Consider the following 19615-nt stretch of genomic DNA (forward strand, 5'->3'; position numbering starts at 1 on the left):
AGTACAGGATTGGGTGGCATGGAGAGCTACATCAAACCAGTCTATAGACTGATGACTCAAACAACAACATTGGAGAAAACACCACCTTCTTGAATAGATTCAATTCCAGATAGTTGTAGTCAGTCTTTAAACTGATTCTGAAAGCGATTGGCATGAATTAGAAATTGATCACGGTATTTCTACTGATGAACTCTAAATTGACTCATACAAAAGTATGTATTTTAAATAGATAGATATAAGAAAATAACATCTTTTTTTAAATATATAAAGTAAAAACAGCATAAGTATAAAATATAAAGCAATTTTAAAGCTGACATTGGAGATCCAAAAACCTCATGAAATAAGGTGATGGGAAGAGTTTTTCATGACCCCTTAATACCATTTGTCTGAATGCTAGTCGCAGGTAATTATTGAATTCCAGAGGAAATTTTAAGCAAACGATGAAGCACGAACATGCAACTCTTAATCAGTAAATTCAATGCGAACGACGGCGGCATGGCACGTAGCAGGGCTTTTCCCTGCACTGATCAGCTACTGATCATGTCATTCTAGACAGTACAAACTGCCCGACTCGTTGGCTGAACGGTCAGCGTACTGGCCTTCGGTTCAGAGGGTCCCGGGTTCGATTCCCCGCCGGGTCGGGGATTTTAACCTTCATTGGTTAATTCCAATGGTTCGGGGGCTGGGTGTTTGTGCTGTCCCCAACATCCCTGCAACTCACACACCACACATAACACTATCTTCCGCCACAATAACACGCAGTTCCCTACACATGGCAGATGCCGCCCACCCTCATCGGAGGGTCTGCCTTACAAGGGCTGCACTCGGCTAGAAATAGCCACACGAAATTATTATACACAGTACAAACTGATATTAAAAAAGTGAATTCATTTACGTATTTCTCAGTTATACAGCATATCTATTGTATATGCCAGGCGGCTCGCGAGCGCCGTACTTTCCACTTGTCCCGCATGCAATAGTGATGCATGGGATGTCTGATCACTTGTTTTCGAAGTATTGTGGATGTTGTGAAAGAAATAGGAGTAGTTTTACTGCACACGTTCCATAACAGGGTGCATTTGTAAATACGCCAAATGTGCAGAAAAGAACATTTAATAACGTATTCATTTATACACATGTAGACATTCCACTCTATAAAAGAGTTGTTTGTATGAAACAAAAACAAATACTATTCAGCGAAATACGTGTGGAGAAGGCAGAAGTCTGTTTGGAGCTTCGGCTGCATTCTCACCAGATTCTCCACAGATTAAAATGATGTCTGTGTATTAGTCGTTGCTGAACACACTAGCGATTGTCGACATGCAGACAGCAAATGTAGTGCTGCTGTACACTAGTACATACACCGACCTAGTTCTATGCGGTCGTAAACGAGGTTTACTAATCCAAGGGGTTGCATTAGACGGGTAGCGCTAAGAACATGCTGCGAGCGACCGTCCGGTTGTTATCTCTTCACATTCTGACAACCTGCCTGCTGGCAGTAGTACCCCTGTGAAAATCAGTTAGTAGATATCCCATTCATCATTTGTGCATGAGGGACATTTATAAGTAGAAAGTACGGAGCTCGTCGGCCGCCTGGTATATAGATCACAACGCGACCAAGAACGTAATTTTCCGACCACCCAGAGCCGAGAAAAGTTACCTTACAAAATTGATAACAAACATTATTTTATTTAGTTATTTTACCGTCCAGGTTTGGTTTCTCCCCCGGACTCAGCGAGGGATCCTACCTTTACCGCCTCGAGGGCAGTGTGCTGGAGCGTGAGACATTTGATCTGGGATACAATTGAAGAGGAGGACCAGTACCTCACCCAAGCAGCCTCACCTGCTATGCTGAACAGGCGCCTTGTGGGCGGATGGGAAGGTTGGAAGGGATAGACAAGGAAGAGGGAAGGAAGCGGTCGTGGCCTTTGCATTTGCCTGGAGAAGAAGTGGGACACCAAGGAAAATCACTTCGAGGATGGCTGAGGTGGGAATCGAATCCCCTCTACTCAGTTGACCTCTGAGACTGAGTGGAACCGGTTCCAGCCCTCGTACCACTTTTCAAATTTCGTGGCAGAGCCGAGAATCAAACCGGGGCCTCCGGGGGTGGCAGCTAACCACAAAATCACTGAGGCGCGCTGTATGAAACATCAAAATATATATTGTGTTAAAATTTGGATACGATAAGATCACAGGATTTTGAGAAACAATGTCTTAAAGTTGATGCATGGTTGAAACACGTTTAATATCGGACACGTTTTAAGTTCCATCTGCGATTTTTAAAAATATTAAAATATAAATGAAATATTTCAAACTTACAAGACCTAACGTGAAATGAAACAACAAAACTGAAGCTGTTATTGGATTTTCTGTAGGCATCCTGATTATTTCATAAACAACCTGAAACTAGAGTACCGGTACACATAATATTTTGGTGGACAGTCGTGAATACACCGGGTTTCTGTGGGGGTTATTGTTATAAGAGGGAGTATAACAGGACAACCAGCTCCTCTTGAACACCGATCAGAGGAAAAATGGAAGAGGTCTGAACCTTCGAAGAATGAAGGTTTCGGCAAAAGAAAGGTTCACGAAGGATGTGAAATTAAGACTCCGTACGCTTCACAAATCTAGTACCATTAGTACCGGAAAAGAAAACGAGTTGACAAAGGGAGCTCAGATGGAAATTATAAAAGTGAGGAACCTGGCACAAGTGGAAACAGTGTCAGACTCAGCTACGGTCCTCATGGTCTCTGATCCACGCTTCCAATATGATAGCTCCTGGGGGTTCCCCATTCAGTCGCTCTTACGAGAGGCAGGAGTACCATGGAAGTAATACGCCAGGTTAAACACCTTAGACGGTAACGCGCTGGCCATCTGAGCATAAGTCAACGAGTTCTATCTCGATGGTATCTTCATATACGTCAGGCTTGTGTTGGTAGATTCGCAGGTATGCAAGAGAACTCCTGAGTCTACGATAATTAATTAGTGAAACGTTAAAAGAATAATACAATACTATTACATACATTTTTATTATAGACTGGTATGTCTTTGAGCGTTCAGTCTGCAAGCCCCTGTGAATTTACTAAACGCCTCCATAATCCTCTATTTGCAACTAGTGCTGTGGCCTCGTTTAGTTCTATACCTCTTATCTTTAAAGCGTTACATCGTCGTCTTGATCTTCCTCTACTTCTCTTACCTTCCATAATAGAGTCCATTATTCTCGTAGGTAGCCTATCCTCCTCCATTCACCTCACATCATCCCACCACTGAAGCCGGTTTATGCGTGCAGCTTCAGCAATCGGTTTCGTTCCTAACTTAGCCTCTATCTCCCGATTCCAAGTACCCTCCTGTCATTGTTTCCAGCTGTTTGTACCAGCAATCATTCTCGCTACTGTCATGTCTATTACTTCTAACTTATGAATAATATAACCTGAGTCCACCCAGTTTTCACTCCCGTAAAGTGAAATTGGTCTGAAAACATTTTCATTTTTACAATTTGCTTTAAATCGCGCCGACAAGGATAGGTCTTATAGCGACGATGGGATAGGAAAGGGCTAGGAGTGGGAAGGAAGTGGCCGTGGCCTTCAGGGCTGCTGATAGTGGGGTTGGAACCCACTATCTGCCAGATGCAAGCTTACAGCCACGCAGCCCTAACCGCACGACCAATTCGCCCTGTGGTCTGAAAACAGACCGATGTAAAGAGAGTTTCGCCCAGGACCTGACTTCCTACTTACAGAATACTGTTGATTACAGTATTATTATTGACGAATTATCTTTATTTAACCTTCTTCTTCTCCTTCAGCATGGGTAATCAGACTTATATAAGGTCCCTGATGCGGATATTCGTCCTCCATGTTACTGTGGCCTGAACAAACTTCCTCCACAAGGAAATGTAGATGCCCAGTTGAACAGTTCTATGAGATTAATTCCATTAGATCCACACCCACACACTGGCTCCCTGCCCTCAGCCACAAAGCCCCTGCAAATCTTCTTCGACTAGATACTTCGGTTCGTGAGCACGGGAGGATAAACAATAACACAGGGATATTCCTACAGCCACTTGAAACAGAAGACTCAAGTCACGAAGACCCCTATAGCAACAGCCCAACTGTTCGAACAAGAGAACTTCCACATTACAACAAAGTGGATTCAAAAATGGAAAGAGGAAACAACAACTGCCCTTCCTGGACACGAAGAGAAAGGCCCCTGGATTTGAGATTCCTCGAAGAACTTAGGTAACTCTAAAAAGAGTGAGGAGAAACCATGGTAGATTTGACTACCTCGGGTAATGTGCTATCCGATTGTGGTGCGGCTCGACAGACTATCCATCACATAGTGATTGAATGCCCTCAACGTTTGTACCGTGGAGATATAAGTGACATTTGGCTGACTGCTCCTTCCACATTTCAGCAATCCACCTTTAAATTCTAATAGTTTCTTTCTATTATCCAGTTGTGTTCTGTAATTTTAACATTTAATGTATGTGTAATGCCATACGCTAAATAAATAACAACATTCCCATCGCCCTCCCCACAAGGCCCCTGTTAAGCACAGCAGGTGAGGCCGCCTGGGCGAGGTACTGGTCCTCCTTCCCAGTTGTATCCCCCTGACCCAAAGTCTCACGCTCCAGGATACTGCTCTTGAGGCGGTAGAGGTGGGATCCCTCGCTGAGTCCGAGGGGAAAACTAACGTTGGAGGGTAAACAGATTAAGAAGAAGAAGATAAATAAATTTTTCACAAGCCCCCGATGTTTTATGCTTTCTTGAATGCTGTCAATCCATCGCCTTCTGAGTCGACCACAACTCCTTTTCCCTGGTGGAAACAGTTCAATCATCGTATCCGTCCCCCCCACACACACACACGCACATAATCTTCATCTCTTCTCTTAATATGGCCATACCACCGGGCGAGTTGGCCGTGCGCGTAGAGGCGCGCGGCTGTGAGGTTGCATCCGGGAGATAGTAGGTTCGAATCCCACTGTCGGCAGCCCTGAAAATGGTTTTCCGTGGTTTCCCATTTTCACACCAGGCAAATGCTGGGGCTGTACCTTAATTAAGGCCACGGCCGCTTCCTTCCAACTCCTAGGCCTTTCCTATCCCATCGTCGCCATAAGACCTATCTGTGTCGGCGCGACGTAAAGCCCCTAGCAAAAAAAATATATATATATGGCCATACCATCTGAGTCAGCTTCTCTGTTGTCACTAACTTGCACTTCTCCTAATTACTTCATTTGAAGACAGAAAAAACATAATATTGTATGTACGTAACACATATTGGAGTTGCGTGAGGATATTGGCATCGGGCGTGAGGTTAGGGGTACGCAGCTGTGAGGTTGCATTCGGGAGATTGTGGGTTCGAGCTCCACTGTCGGCAGTCCTGAAGTTGGTTTTTCGTGGCTACCCATTTTCACTCCTGGCAAATGCTAGGGCTGTACCTTAATGAAGGTCTCACCGCTTCCTTCTCACTCCCAGCCCTTTCCCATCCCATGGTCTCATAAGACATGCATCTGTGCCGGTGAGACGTAGAGTCAATTGGAAGATAATGGCATCAAGTGAACTACAATATTCCCGACAAGGAAGAAGTGTTAATAATGTCCTAAGGTCTCTTTCACAACCTTATGCATGAAGAATTGCCATACTTTCGTACTAAATTTGTTGGAATGGTGTTCAGTTCTATGCCAATCTTCTTCTTTTCCTACCACTTTTGCCACAACTGTGAGGTCGCGGGTGCGAACTGAGTCGCACATATGGATTTGGCCCTGTTTTACGGCTGGATGCCCTTCCTGACGCCAACCCTATATGGAGGGATGTAATGACTATTGCGTGTTTCTGTGGGACCCTCTGAAACGAGGGCCAGTTCGCTGACCATTCAGGCAACGAGTGGAACTTTTCTGTGTCAATAAGACAATGAAATAATTTTCTTATAGGAAGAAAAATTAAAGCCGACTGCATTCGAACTTGAACTTGAAGGTGACCGCGATAACCATTTCACCACACGTCCACAATCCGCTGAGGGTGAAATTTATGTTACTTAGCACTGCGGTCTCAAGTTTGAGTGCATTTACAGTTCAATATTTGTCAATATTATTAGTTTTACGTCCCACTAGCAGCCGAGTATTTGACTGACTTCTTCATAAATATGGGACATAGCTAATCAGAAGTTAAACTCAACTCAGGTGAGAGGTCATGATTACTTGCGGTCCTTCTCAATTCCCATGACATTACTTTGCTGGGTAATGTTTTCAGCGCATTTTTTTAAATTGTAATATCACTACATTGTAAGACGATTTAGTAACACACACTGATACATTAAAACGCCTGTGCGCCAAGAATCATATGTTATCACAGAGTTCGCCACACCGTGCCGTGTAGGTAGCAGCACTATCGACTTTCTCGCTATAAACCGCAAGTATTCTCATGGATGCAGAGTGGGTCTCAGCCCACGAATGGTCACAGCTGGTCCCTTCAGGGGAGGAATGAAAACATTTTAATATGAGTAGTGAGAGAGCCCCGGTCGGCGGAAAAAACAGATTGGATCTCGACCCACAATTGGCCACGGTTGGACCGTGGTCCGACAGCTCTGCATTCTGATCGGCCAACCGAGCAGAGGAGGGGTGGCCACCGCTCTACCGTGGCTCTACGCCTTTGTATTCGGGAGACGGAGAGGGAGTGATCCCCATCGTCAGCTGTTCTGAGAATGGTTTTCCGTGGTTTTCCATTCTCCTGCACTAAGGGGAATGCCGGGACAGTTCCTATAGCTGATTCCACGTTAAGAAAACAGTACAGCTCCTATGGAACTACAAGGAGTGAACACACCCCCTCTGAGACACCCATAAATCCTCGCGAAAGACAGATAAAAAGGATGATGCACTTTTGCCTTGAGTTATTAAAATAACTACATGACATTTTCTTTTTTATAAATACATATTTGTAGGGAGGAAGCACAATGGCAGGAACAGCCATCGCTTATTTTCCTTCTTCTGTGTTGCTCTGGTACAAGCATCGTGTAGTCCCTCACTCTGTCAACCGCCGGCAGCTCACTTCTGCAGTGAAGTCATCTACAGTACTTATTTATTTATTTATTTATTTATTTATTGCGCGTGTGCTTTTAGGCTTTAAATCAGTGCGTACTTGTCTCGTGCTGAGTGAGAGTTGGTTGTATATTGCATAGTATTTGTGTGTGTCCTATTATTTTCGTACTGTACAGAAGTTGTTACTGAAGATTTTGGTGTTGTGGTATGCAGCGATACGTCATGGCATAATTTCCACTGATAAAATTTACGTTTGTTTTATTTGTGCTTGGTTTTGTTATTCAGCTATTCTTTCTTAAGCGCATTTTAATTTTACCCCTTTTTTCACGACCTCATTTATTTTTTACCATTGTTTCTGTGAGCGACACGGCAGCACAATAGTACCTCGCGTCGCCTGGGGAAATTTACTAAATGCAATTAAATGCATCCCTCGTCCCTCGAGTCCATAAGAGATATTATTTTTCTATTTTCTCTCCCAATTTGCCTTATACTTCAAAGCTGAGATTTAAAAAAAAAATTTACTCTAATTCTGTGTAAAACCAATAATAGCCCCCTGTAAACCTCCCGTCGTCTTTGGTTCATAAAAATAATTTTCAGCTTAGTTTCTTCCGCTTTCTATCTTGAACTTTAATACTGAATTTCACAAATTCGTGTGCCACCGTTTCCCCGTGATGGTGTTTTAGCAGAGGTGTTCGATATGGCAACCCTGTTGTCATAAGAGCAATACAGTTTCCTTAACGTGGAATGAACTTACAAAACAGGCCACGGCTGACAACCTCCTCACCTTCTCCGCACATCTTCTTCACCGTTACAAATCTCGTGGCCTGAGAGACGGCGTCACCGTCTAGGAGGCCCGTCTTCCCCTTCAGGGGAGGAATGAAAACATTTAGTTGTAGTAGTGAGAGAGCCCCAGTCCTTGAGCTAACAGCATGAGCATGAAGAGCTAAGAGCAACTGACTGCTAATAGTTTGTGCTGTAAAGACTAGATGGCGATATGCGGAGTCAACGTGCAAGCTTTTAATTACGTACCATCCCGGCATTTGCCTGGGTGAGAAGTGGGAAACCACGGGAAACCACTTGGAGGATGGCCGAGGTGGGAACAGAACCCTCCTCTACTCAGTTGACATCCCGAGGCTTAGTAGATCCCGTCCCAGCCCTCGTACCACTTTTCAAATTTCGTGGCAGAGCCGGGAATCGAACCTGAGCCTCCGGGGGTGGCAGCTAATCGCACTAACCACTGCACCACAGAAGCGGACCCTCGCCATAATTTAAAGCAATGAATAGAACGAGACATTAGGCACAACACAATTGTGAAAAGTTTAAATCTGTTTAGATATGTTCCCCTTCACTAGTTGCAACTGAGAGCCATGCAAGCAGCTGCTAGGCTGTACTTTCCGTCAGATCGCATACTGTGCTCCTTTACCTACCTGAGCTGAAGCGCTGTTCATTGAGCCGAATTGCGTCCGCCTTTGTATTAAAGTATTTTGTTTTACCGGCAAGCTAGGTTACGTCTCAAAACTCACGAGTCTCAAAACTCACGGGCTATAATTAGTAACAAATAGTATCAAACTTCACGACTACAAACTGGTAGCTAAAGTAAACAATCTAATGAGTCTCAAAATTCACGAATCCGGACAGCAGGTACTTGCGATGACTGCAGGAGGGATGAGGTGCGCGGTGACTCACTCTTCCCTTCAACCCATGTTTTTTCACCGACTTAGGGCAGTCACCCTGGTAGCAGATTGCCTATCAGTTGCTTATCTAGTCTTTTCTTAAATAATTTAAGTGCCCCTTGGGGCCCTTTCAGTCGCTTCTTACGACAGGCAGGGGATACTGTGAATGTTATTCTGTCACCCCTACCCACGGGGGAAAATGATGGTTAGTGAATGAACGAGACCGAGGTGTATTATTATCATTATTTTACAAATATTTTGCTGTTGTCTTAAAGTTAATTGAATGCATTTCTTACCTTTCACATAAATTTATAATACTGAAATGTGGCCTCCGGGGTGGTCTGGTGCAGGTCTTTAGAGTTGACGCCGTATAGGTGACCTGCACGTCTCTGACGATGAAGCCCTACCGAAGATGAAGTCTAATGCTGCAGACGGCACGAACACCCAGTCCCCAAACCATTGGAATTAACTAATGAAAGTTAAAATCTCCCACCCGACCGGAAACCGAACTCGGGACCCCTTGGACCAAATGCCAGCGTGCTAACCATTTATGCATGCAGCTGGACGACATAAAATTAAAGTAGGTATATTTCCCGCTGCTAGTTAAAAGAAACTGCCATTTGTTAGTACTGGGGCTTAGCTCCATAATGCGCCAGAAGGCGGCATTTACTTGAATAAGGAATTTTATTTAGATATATTAGATGTCAAGCCAGTTAATTCACTCATATTTAGTTTCAACATTTGGAGATTCATTTGGAAAAAGGCGTATTTCTAATTTTCGTAAGCGTTCATCTCTTCGCTTACTTCAGTCGGTTATCTACCAGACATATTTAAACCGAAAAAAATATCCGTGTCGCATCCTATTATTCCGTGCGATATAACTGAATGATATTTGAAACTCATTCGATTCTTTTATTTTATTATTTATTCGATTATTTAAATAATCGGATGGAAGTTATTTGATTATTAAAAGTATTCCATTAACCCATCACTAATAGGGTGGACATTTAACCATTCAAAGAAGGACTGGCCCTGCTCGTGAGTTTTGAGACTGGTGCAGGTAGAGGAACTTACTCTTTCTAATCCTCTTCCAGATATTCGTGAGTTTTGAGACTGGCCCAGGTAGAGAAACTTGTTCTCACTAATCCTCTTCCTGGAATTCGTGAGTTTTGAGACTCGTGAGTTTTGAAACTCGTGAGTTTTGAGACGACACGGGCAAGCAACACGTAGGAGGAAGGAAATTGGCAAGTGTATAGCTGGCTGCCGGCATATGCACTTCATGTGCGGTTGCACATAAAATACGACAAGTGCTCCAGTAAGAGAACAGAGTTGGTCACCCCTGGTCAAATGGAAGAACTTCCCCTCTCTTGTGGTATATGATTATATTATAGCAGACAGGTAACGAGAGGCAAGTTGCCACGGTGAAAGTAGTTTTGTTTAGAATGGACAGCAGCATCTCTCGGCTCCCGCGATACTCGTTGGGAGTACCGCACTGACCCACTTCACAGTTTCTACTGAATCAGATGCCAGAGTTATTGGTCAGTAGAAACTTACAACGGAACTGGTCGGGTTAGACTTAGGGTATTCCTTTTCTTTACCCCGTATCTTGCGGTCCACGTGAAATATACTGCTTTTTAATAAATAACATATCTATGGTACTACAGCCCCGAAGGGTCTTGGCCTACCAACAACCACTGCTCAGCCCGAGGGCCTGCAGATTACGAGGTGTCGTGTGGTCAGCACGACGAATCCTCTCGGTCGTTATTCGTGGCTTTCTAGATCGGGGCTGCTATCTCACCATCAGATACCTCCTCAATTCTAATCACGTAGGCTGAGTGGATCTCGAACCAGCCCTCAGATCCAGGGAAGAATCCCTGACCTGGCCGGGAATCGAACCTGGAGCCTCCGGGTAAGAGGCAGGCACGCTACCCCTACACCACGGGGATTATTCTGGTTAGACTTCACCAAATTGTTCTCCTCTCCCCAATTTGACCCAACCTCTCTTCATTTGTGACCCAATCTACCCATCTCATCTTCAGCATTCTTCTGTAACACCACATTACAAAAGCTTCCATTCTCCATCTTTCTGCACTAGTTATTGTCCTTGTTTCACATCCATACAATACTGTTATGAAAGTACACTGTCTGTTTATTGATCTAATTCAATGTAGTATTAAACATACTGTACATACGCACAGACCCTTGAAAATGAATGACAACAGTTCTCTTATTAGTGTCTGTTTACAAAGTCTCTTGTCCTCCTCACAGAATGTTGCCAGCTCTGGTATTTACCTGGAATGACTGCCCTTCTGTAATCTTCATTGATATTTCACCTTTCACTTGGTTGTTGCATGTTATTCACTTTACACAGCAGCTGCACAAAGACAGGTTTGAACATAGATCTCTTGACTATCACAACACATAACTGCTGTTCACTTGACTCAACTCTAGACGAGTCCATTGAGTCACACAGTCAGCTCAGTCAATTCGATGACCGTAACTCACAGTCAACTCACAATCAATGTGACTGCTCCACACCCTGAACTGCTCAACACGTATCACTAAACAATGCCAACATTGCTAATCAGCACTCCTCTCCAACGTGACAACAACCAACACATCAACTTGGCCAACACAGACCACTATGCAGTGACCACTTAATAACATTACTCTCTGTCATCCTCCAAGAACCGATTCAGCGACGACAACAACGATGAGCAATACTACTGCTCACTCACTCCAATAACCTCTCTGATGACAGCTAACGCTACTGTTGTCCAACTCCACTACATAATGACAGCACCAACACTCCAACACTGACACTGACTCAAACCCACTCCTGTTATCGGCGATCCTCCTTTTATATCCCTGGTGATGAAGTACTAGAATTTTTGGGCTGCGGCCAAAGATGGAACATTCTCGTTTGGCGCTGTAGAAGGCCCACGGGAAACAGACAAAAGCACAATAGAATGAGAGGCCGTAGCATGCCCTCAGGCCGGCTGGAATATTTCCGGCCTGACTCACTCATCCCTTCCCAGAAATACAGAAGGGAATATGATATAGCTGGTAGTTACCAGAGTTACATTACCATGGCCCACACAAAAGTCTTCAGAAACATCTTCCTAAATTTTTACATAATCTGTTTGATGTAAGCAAATTAATTTTCTTAGAAAAGCCTCCCTTGCTTCTGCTATTCTGCATTTTATGTCCTCCTTACTTCTGTCATTGTAGGAAATGCCACTCTCTGCGATTATCACAGTAAATACCTGCAAATACTGTGTTAATTCTTCCACTGGATGCCATTTCTTATAGTATTAGGTATTAGTTCGGCCATGTACAAGTAACCAAGATCTACGCTGACCATGAAATCTCAGTGCACAAATATTATATATTAAATTGTAATACTAAATCATTCTGGGTATTTATAAATGGATCAGTGCAATTATCTATAAAAATAATTTGCTATTATTTTCAACAGATAACCAATAATCTTTAATCTGCAAAATTTTCAGATTTTATTTCATTTAAAAATGATAACTATTCATACATTACAATTTAATAGAGAATTTTTCTGAATTAAAATGTTTAGTTAATTTAAATCTGGAAAGTTGGAAAGGAAATTTTGGCTTAAGTAGTGGGATTGACCTGGCCGTGACAGTCAACAAATGAAATACGAAATTGCCGTGACTGTCGAAGAAGGAGAAGAAGATAATATTGTAATCTCGCGAAGTAAACATGGAAGGAACTTCACACAGAAAGAAAAGCGCGATCTGGTGGATATTGTACTATCAAGGTACAAACATATAATAGAAAATAAAAGAACCTATATGGTGACATCAAAGTTGAAAGAGAAAGCCGTTGACTTGTCAATGTTAAATAGCTCTCCAACAACCATTTGAAAACTTACTGTAGCATAAAACCTAAGAGTTGTTAGGAACATACACATGGGTGACAGGGGATCATTTATTTGACTAGGTTTTTTTAGTGTGTCCCTTAACTTTAGTTCCAGTCGTTCCACAACATCTTTCGATAAACGAAATCTTATTTTTGAACATTTCACACAATTCAATAATCGGATTCCGTCTGTGCCGAAAGACGCGAGGAGCTCGTAGTAAAATCAACTCTTCTTCATCAGACGAAAAGTCGGAATAATCTGACATCCCTGCTAAAGAAAATATATATGCTTTGTTTTGGAAACTTGAAACATAATAGAAAACTAAGTAACAACATGTTGGTATAGCAGTAGGCTATTGTTCATATGATATTCACACAACCTCACTTCTGAAAAAATCGAGCGATCTTTAGCAATATTATTTAACTACTAGCATTCAATATATTTATAACGCACCTCGATATTATTAAGGTACGGTATTCTTACGCAGATACGATACAAGAAAACACTTCTCAAGTCTTCAGGTCTAGTTCAATGTTTAATATCAATGATAATGATCTAAGTTCAAGGAGATTAACCGACGAATATTCGACAGTCAAATCTGAACTTTGATCAAGACGAGATGATCTTAGATCAGCGTTTATACAACGGAAAATCGAAGTTCAACTTGACTGGCAGCCATTTTTCCTCTTTAAACTCAGATCAAAAGTTTTATACAACCGGGCCTGAATGGTACTTACTTCCATTACTGTTTATATGAAGATGCTATATCAAATGATTGAAGAGTTGCTATAGTAACTTAGCCCCTGCGTACAGAGGTAAGTGTGGTAAACATCAAGTGAATAATTACAGGTTAATCTGCTTGACATATGTTGTATGTAGCTATGGGCAAGTACTCGATTGTAAATAAAGGTTACAGACCTCTTCACATGGGCACGAGGGTATTTAGAGTTTGCAGTAAGGATGTAAAGGATAGGGTACGTAAGTCTCTGGTAAGACACCTATTAGAGTGTGGTTCTACTGTAAGGGATCCTCACCAGGATTACTTGATTCGAGAACTGGATAAAATCCAAAGAAAATCAACTCAATTTGTTCTGGGTGATTTCTGACAAACGAGTAGTGTTACAAAAATTTTGCAAACTTTGGGCTGGGAAGACTTGGGAGAAAAGAGACAAACTGCTTGAATAAGTGGTATGTTCCGAGCTGTCAGTGGAGAGATGGTGTGGGATGTCTTAGTAGACGAATAAGTTTGTGTTGTTTTTTTTTTTTTTTTTAAGTAGGAAAGATTACAAGATGAAGATAAAGTTGGAATTCAAGAAGACAAATTGGGGCAAATATTTGTTTATAGGTATGGAGGTTAGGGATTGGTATAATTTACCAACTATTTAAGAGAAGACCAATTATTTAAGAGAAGACTAAGTAAACAACAGATAGAGTATCTGCCAGCTGGTGACTGCCCTGAATGTAGAACACTGGTGATTGATTGATTGATTGGTTGATTGATTGATTGATTGATTGATTGATTGATTGATTGATTGATTGATTGATTGATTGATTGATTGATTGAATCAAACAGATGGACAACTAGAAATAAATTCTAAAGAATTTTATTAAAAATTGTTAAGTCAATACGGAACCAAATATGAGATGCATCACTTGTAACATGCACATTGTGGCAACTCTTCTTCTATCAATGTTCATACTGCAACTGCAACCAACAGTGAAGTTTCAGATATTTAAGTTTACATTGTATGTGTTGTATGTTGGGTATTCAGCCCAAAGGCTGGTTTGATCCTCTGCAGCTCCGCCAACAGCTGTCATAAATAGCCTAAGCGTCACTGAAGAGGCGTACTAGAGAATTTAACTGTCATTAAATCAGTCTGTAAACTTGTATTCAGTAATGAACTGTCTTAGTTCATCTTAGTAATGAAACATACAGTGAAATATAGTTTAATTACTGACTCTTTAAAAGTTTAATTACTTACTCTTTAAAAAATTATAATGGAAATATACAGCCCTTACCTGTACTGAATACATATGAGCCATCAGTGTTTGAAGATGACATGCAGAAAACATCCAAACAGCCTAGATGTGATAGTGTTATATACAGCAACGTCGGCGTAAGAGTGTTCATCTTCATCTTCTAATGGATGCAGTGTTTTATGCAGCAATGTAGATAATCCTGGATGATCAAGAAGTTTTCAACATCTTGGCAAAGAAACTGGACCTTGTTAATGTTCACTACCAATGAAAAGGACAGCCCAGTATTTTTATGCAGTGTTTGTATTACACATTCACAGTAAGTATGTAAAACTGTTGGAACCTCATCTAGTGATTTACCTTGGGCAAAAGTCATTGTAATGAAGAAGAAATAAAAATTTTAGAAGAATCTCGACACTAAGCCTATATATACAATAAACATGAAAAAAAATTTTTTTAATCACTTCCCAATGTTTTGAGTTGCAGAACATGACAAACAGCGTTGAAACTAATAATGAACAGTGGTTGTTAAAACAGATTGTACAAATGATTACAAATGATTTGAAGTGACCCCTTTATCACCAATATTGACACATTTAGGAGAATGCTATAAGGAACCCATATATTTTCAGATGTTTCACACAAAATTTAGGCATTGTTTCTCTGGCATCAGTTAACAGTCCAACAACTTTAACACTAGAAATTGTTGGTTCATAGATGGCTCCCTTTCCATGATCTATCTCCTCAGGCTGGCTAGAGACCACTTCAAATCTGATAGTTAGATCCAAGATCGATGGCGATTATATCAATCCATCTGCTGCCCCATCCAGTGGCAATACAGGCAACTTCTTCATACACTTTGTGGTCTTGCTGGGAAAAAGCAGTTGCGATCTTTGTTCGGATTCTGTGAAGTATGATGTTTCTAAGGAGCTCCCCTCGTGGACAAGAACCGAGAACGTGTGCAAGGGTTTCTATCTCCATTTCATCTTTGTCCTGGGAGGGAACGCATTGGAACGACTATAGCTTGAGGGCTTCTGTCCACTCAGATCTCAACAAACTGTTTAGAGTCTTAATCCAATGATTCAATGGTGTATGTTCTTGATCAAGTATAGCTCCTGTCCTATGAATGCTCAGAGCATACTCCCACTTTCTTAACAGCCCTTTAATTCTTTGCTGTTTTTGGTGCGTGCAGCAGGATGAAATGCTTCAAAAACTGATCCTAGAAAATTCTGCAGAAACTGCTCGTGAACTCATCTAGTACATGTTGAAGAGATGTTAAGTACAGAACAAAAATGGCCAACTGGACACCAGTTGGATCCAAACCCACAACCTCCCGATTTTGCATCGGTTGCTCTACCAATTGAGCTATGGTGGCCTAGACCTTCTTTTGGAAAAGATCTAAGCTACTGGTCTGGCACTACTGCCATCACACTGTAGAGTGCATTTAAGTCGCCCGTTGAGGGCCAAGTCAATGAATATTGAATTTTCACGACCTCATTGTAATCGAAAACGATTTTCAACCTATTAGGTCGTGTTACATACATTTAGTACGTGTTGAAGAGATATTAAGTACAGAACAAAAATGGCCAACCAGACACCAGTGGGATCCGAACCCACAACCTCCCGACTTCACGTCAGTTGCCCTACCAATTGAGCTATGGTGGCCTAGGCCATCATTGTTCTGTTGGAAAAGATCTAAGCTACAGGTCTGGCACTATTGTCATCACACTGTAGAGTGCGTTTAAGTCGCTCATTGAGGGCCAAGTCAATGAATATTGAATTTTCACAACCGCATTTTAATAGAAACAGGCGACTTAAATGCACTCTACAGTGTGATGGCACTAGTACCAGACCTGTAGCTTAGATCCTTTCCAACAGAACAAAGATGGCCTAGGCCACCATAGCTCAATTGGTAGGGCAACTGATGCAAAATCAGGAGGTTGTGGGTTCGAATCCCACTGGTGTCCAGTTGGCCATTTTTGTTCTCTACTTAACATCTCTTCATCACGTACTAAATGTATGTAACACGACCTAATAGGTTGAAAGTCAGTTTCGATTACAATGCGGTCGTGAAAATTCAATATTCATTGCTTGTGAACTGTTCATAAAAATCAAAATGAAAAATTAGATACAACTTTAAGGTGTTAAAGTTGGTTTATTTAGGAGTACAAAGAGAGTGAAGTTTTGGTGATCATCCAGAGTTTATAAGTGTACATGGGAACTCATCTTAATACAGATAAAATTTTAACATGCCGTGTGGCCTCCGGAGAAGCCTGGTGCAGTCTTTTGATTTGACTCCCGTAGGTGACCTGCGCCTCATGATTAGGATGAAATGATGATGAAGACGGCACATACACCCAGTCCCCGTGCCAGGGGATTAACCAATTATGGTTAAAATTCCTGACCCTGCCGGGAATCGAGCCCGGGACCCTTGTGACCAAAGGCCAGCGCTACCCATTTAGCCATGGAGCCGGACATCTTAATACAGATGAGAATGCAGCAACAATGACTCATTTTATAGTGAAACAATTACATTTTAATTTTTGAAATTAGTGGATTTTATCAAAGTCACTGACTGGTTTTCGATTTCTGTAGATGAGACTATGGATAGGTTTTCTGGAAAACCTTAACATACAAATGATTTTTCAGAACTTTTCTTTGAGGCAAGCTTTTTAACTACCTCACACCATGTCTTAGAAGGAATACTGAAGCTGTACCCACTTCTCCCTGTGAAGACAGAGTTTATGATGCCAAGCTCTTTGAAAACACAGGAATGGATATGGCTAGTTCACTGTTTGTGAAAGCAAGAGGTGACAGCATCAGTGACAAAGCTTGAGTTTGCTTCTTTAATTGTAGGGTGTACAGACCTGAACATATTTAACTACTCCCCTCACTATCACCTGATGCATTCTTGCAAGCATTTTGACAGTTTATGAATAGAAGAGGACGATCGAAGGTATTTTATTCTGACCAAGGAACAAACTTTACTGGTGCAGAAAATGTTCTTAAGAGTATTGACTGGGCAACAGTTGGCCAGTATAGTACCAACAGAAAGAGTGGGAATTCAATTCGCCAGCTTCACCACGATTGAAGAAGTATAAATTATCCTCTGTGACTATGAAAGCATTATCAACTCTCACACGCTAAAATACATCTCTCAAGATTCCTCCAACTTAACACCCCTTACTCCACACATGTTCCTACATGAGATTGGAGAAGTAGGAGTTCCTGATTTTGACATAGTAGAGACAATCTCTCTCAACAGTACGTTATGGTACTGTCATCATTTGAGAGAAACTCTCAGTGAACATTTTTGTTTCAGAATATCTGGGTCAATTAAAACTTCCTGCATGAAATGACACCCTAGACAACAGTGCATTGGTGAGATTGTTCTGGTAGGGAGTGACAACATGGAAAGTCTGAACTCTCCTTTGGCTCGTGTGAAAGAGTTGATCAAGTTGATGGTAATGTGAGTAGTAGGGGTGAAAACCGTGCCTGGAGACTTAGTGTGGTCAGCGCACAGAATCTACTCTGTGAAATTACTTCTTATTTCTTACTATTTGCTTTATGTTGCACTAATACAGATAGGTCTTATGGTGACGATGGGATACGAAAGGGTTGGGAATGGGAAAGAAGCCTTAATTAATTTGCCTGGTATGAAAGAGGGAAACCATGGAAAACCATCTTCAGGGCTGCCAACAGTGGAAGACATCTTCAGTATGCTCGTGTGTAAGTGAATGAACAGTTACCCATGCACAAAGTGACCACAGAGAATGTTACTTAACTATCAGTGTAGTTGGTACACTCTCATTGTACCTGGTGTTGGAAAGTTTTCACCATACCCCAGTGTAAGTGTGAGTCATCATCACAAATTTACTCATTTCTGAGTGTCATGATTCCACTGGCTTCACTGATTACATCTCTGCTGTAACTTTGCCATCCCGGACGATCTTCGGTTTTCCTCAGGTCACATTTGAAAGACAAACCAGTGATAGTCTTCACTTGTCCTATCTATCAAAATCAAAAAAATCAAAATCTCTTTATTTGCAAATGAGGTGTTTACCTCGGTGGCAAATGGTACACTAAAATACATTATTGTCAAGCACTAAATATTAAATTAACAAGAGAATAAAATTTTCCTATAATACAATATTATATAATTTATGCTAACAATTTTTTCTATTAAACACACAGCTCATCCTTAATAAATTTACATTGTTTACAAAATTCTACTTATAATACCTCCTGTACTACTTACAAATATAGTCATCTGATATACAGTATGTGGAATTACTTCAAATGATACTGTACAACTGGTATAAGATTAAAATTTACATTGCATTTATTTACTTTTTCTTTTCTTTACCCATTCTGGAACCTAAGTAGCATAACAACCTGCTGCGTCTTAACCAGAGCCCCTTTTACCACCACTTTTCAGAGTTCCTGAAGGGCCTTCACAGCTACCGTAGCGGTCCCAGGGCCCTCGAAGTCCCCACTGTACTTCACCCCTACAGGCAGTCCCCTACTTTGGCTGTCCAAACTCCTTAGACCAGGGGATGGAATTAATTTATTCACACACATTTTTTATTTATATTAACCTGCACTGGTCAAATGCCCTCTAACATTTAATTTATTTTCTCTGTTGCTGTTTATTCTCTTCTTGAATATCTGTACAGATTTTGGAAAAGGATCAAACACTACCCCTGGTAAACTGTTCCACTCCTTCACACCCTTCCCAATGAAAGAAAATATACCCCAATCACTTCTGCTAAAATTCCTTCTAATTTTATATTTGTGGTCAGTCCTGCCGATATAATTATTTTCCAACTGAAGCCTCTCACGGATATCTCCCCATGCTGCTTCTCCTGTATAGGCTCTATATCAAATCAAATCAAAATCTCTTTATTTGCAAATGAGGTGTCTACCTCGGTGGCAAATGGTACACTAAAATACATTATTGTCAAGCACTAAATATTAAATTAACAAGAGAAGAAAATTTTTCCTATAATACAATATTATACAATTTACGCTAACAATGTT

The 19615-nt window shown here is 41.4% G+C and overlaps 1 non-coding gene across 1 annotated transcript; it reads left to right on the top strand.

Annotated features, from left to right (window-relative positions):
- The first annotated feature begins 16468 nt into the window (after positions 1-16468).
- TRNAL-CAA (transfer RNA leucine (anticodon CAA)) lies at positions 16469-16542 on the top strand. The gene has a single exon. It is a non-coding gene; the product is annotated as a tRNA-Leu (tRNA).
- The last annotated feature ends 3073 nt before the right edge of the window (positions 16543-19615 follow it).

Source organism: Anabrus simplex, chromosome 1 (genome assembly GCF_040414725.1).
Source record: "Anabrus simplex isolate iqAnaSimp1 chromosome 1, ASM4041472v1, whole genome shotgun sequence".
NCBI lineage: Eukaryota > Metazoa > Arthropoda > Insecta > Orthoptera > Tettigoniidae > Anabrus > Anabrus simplex.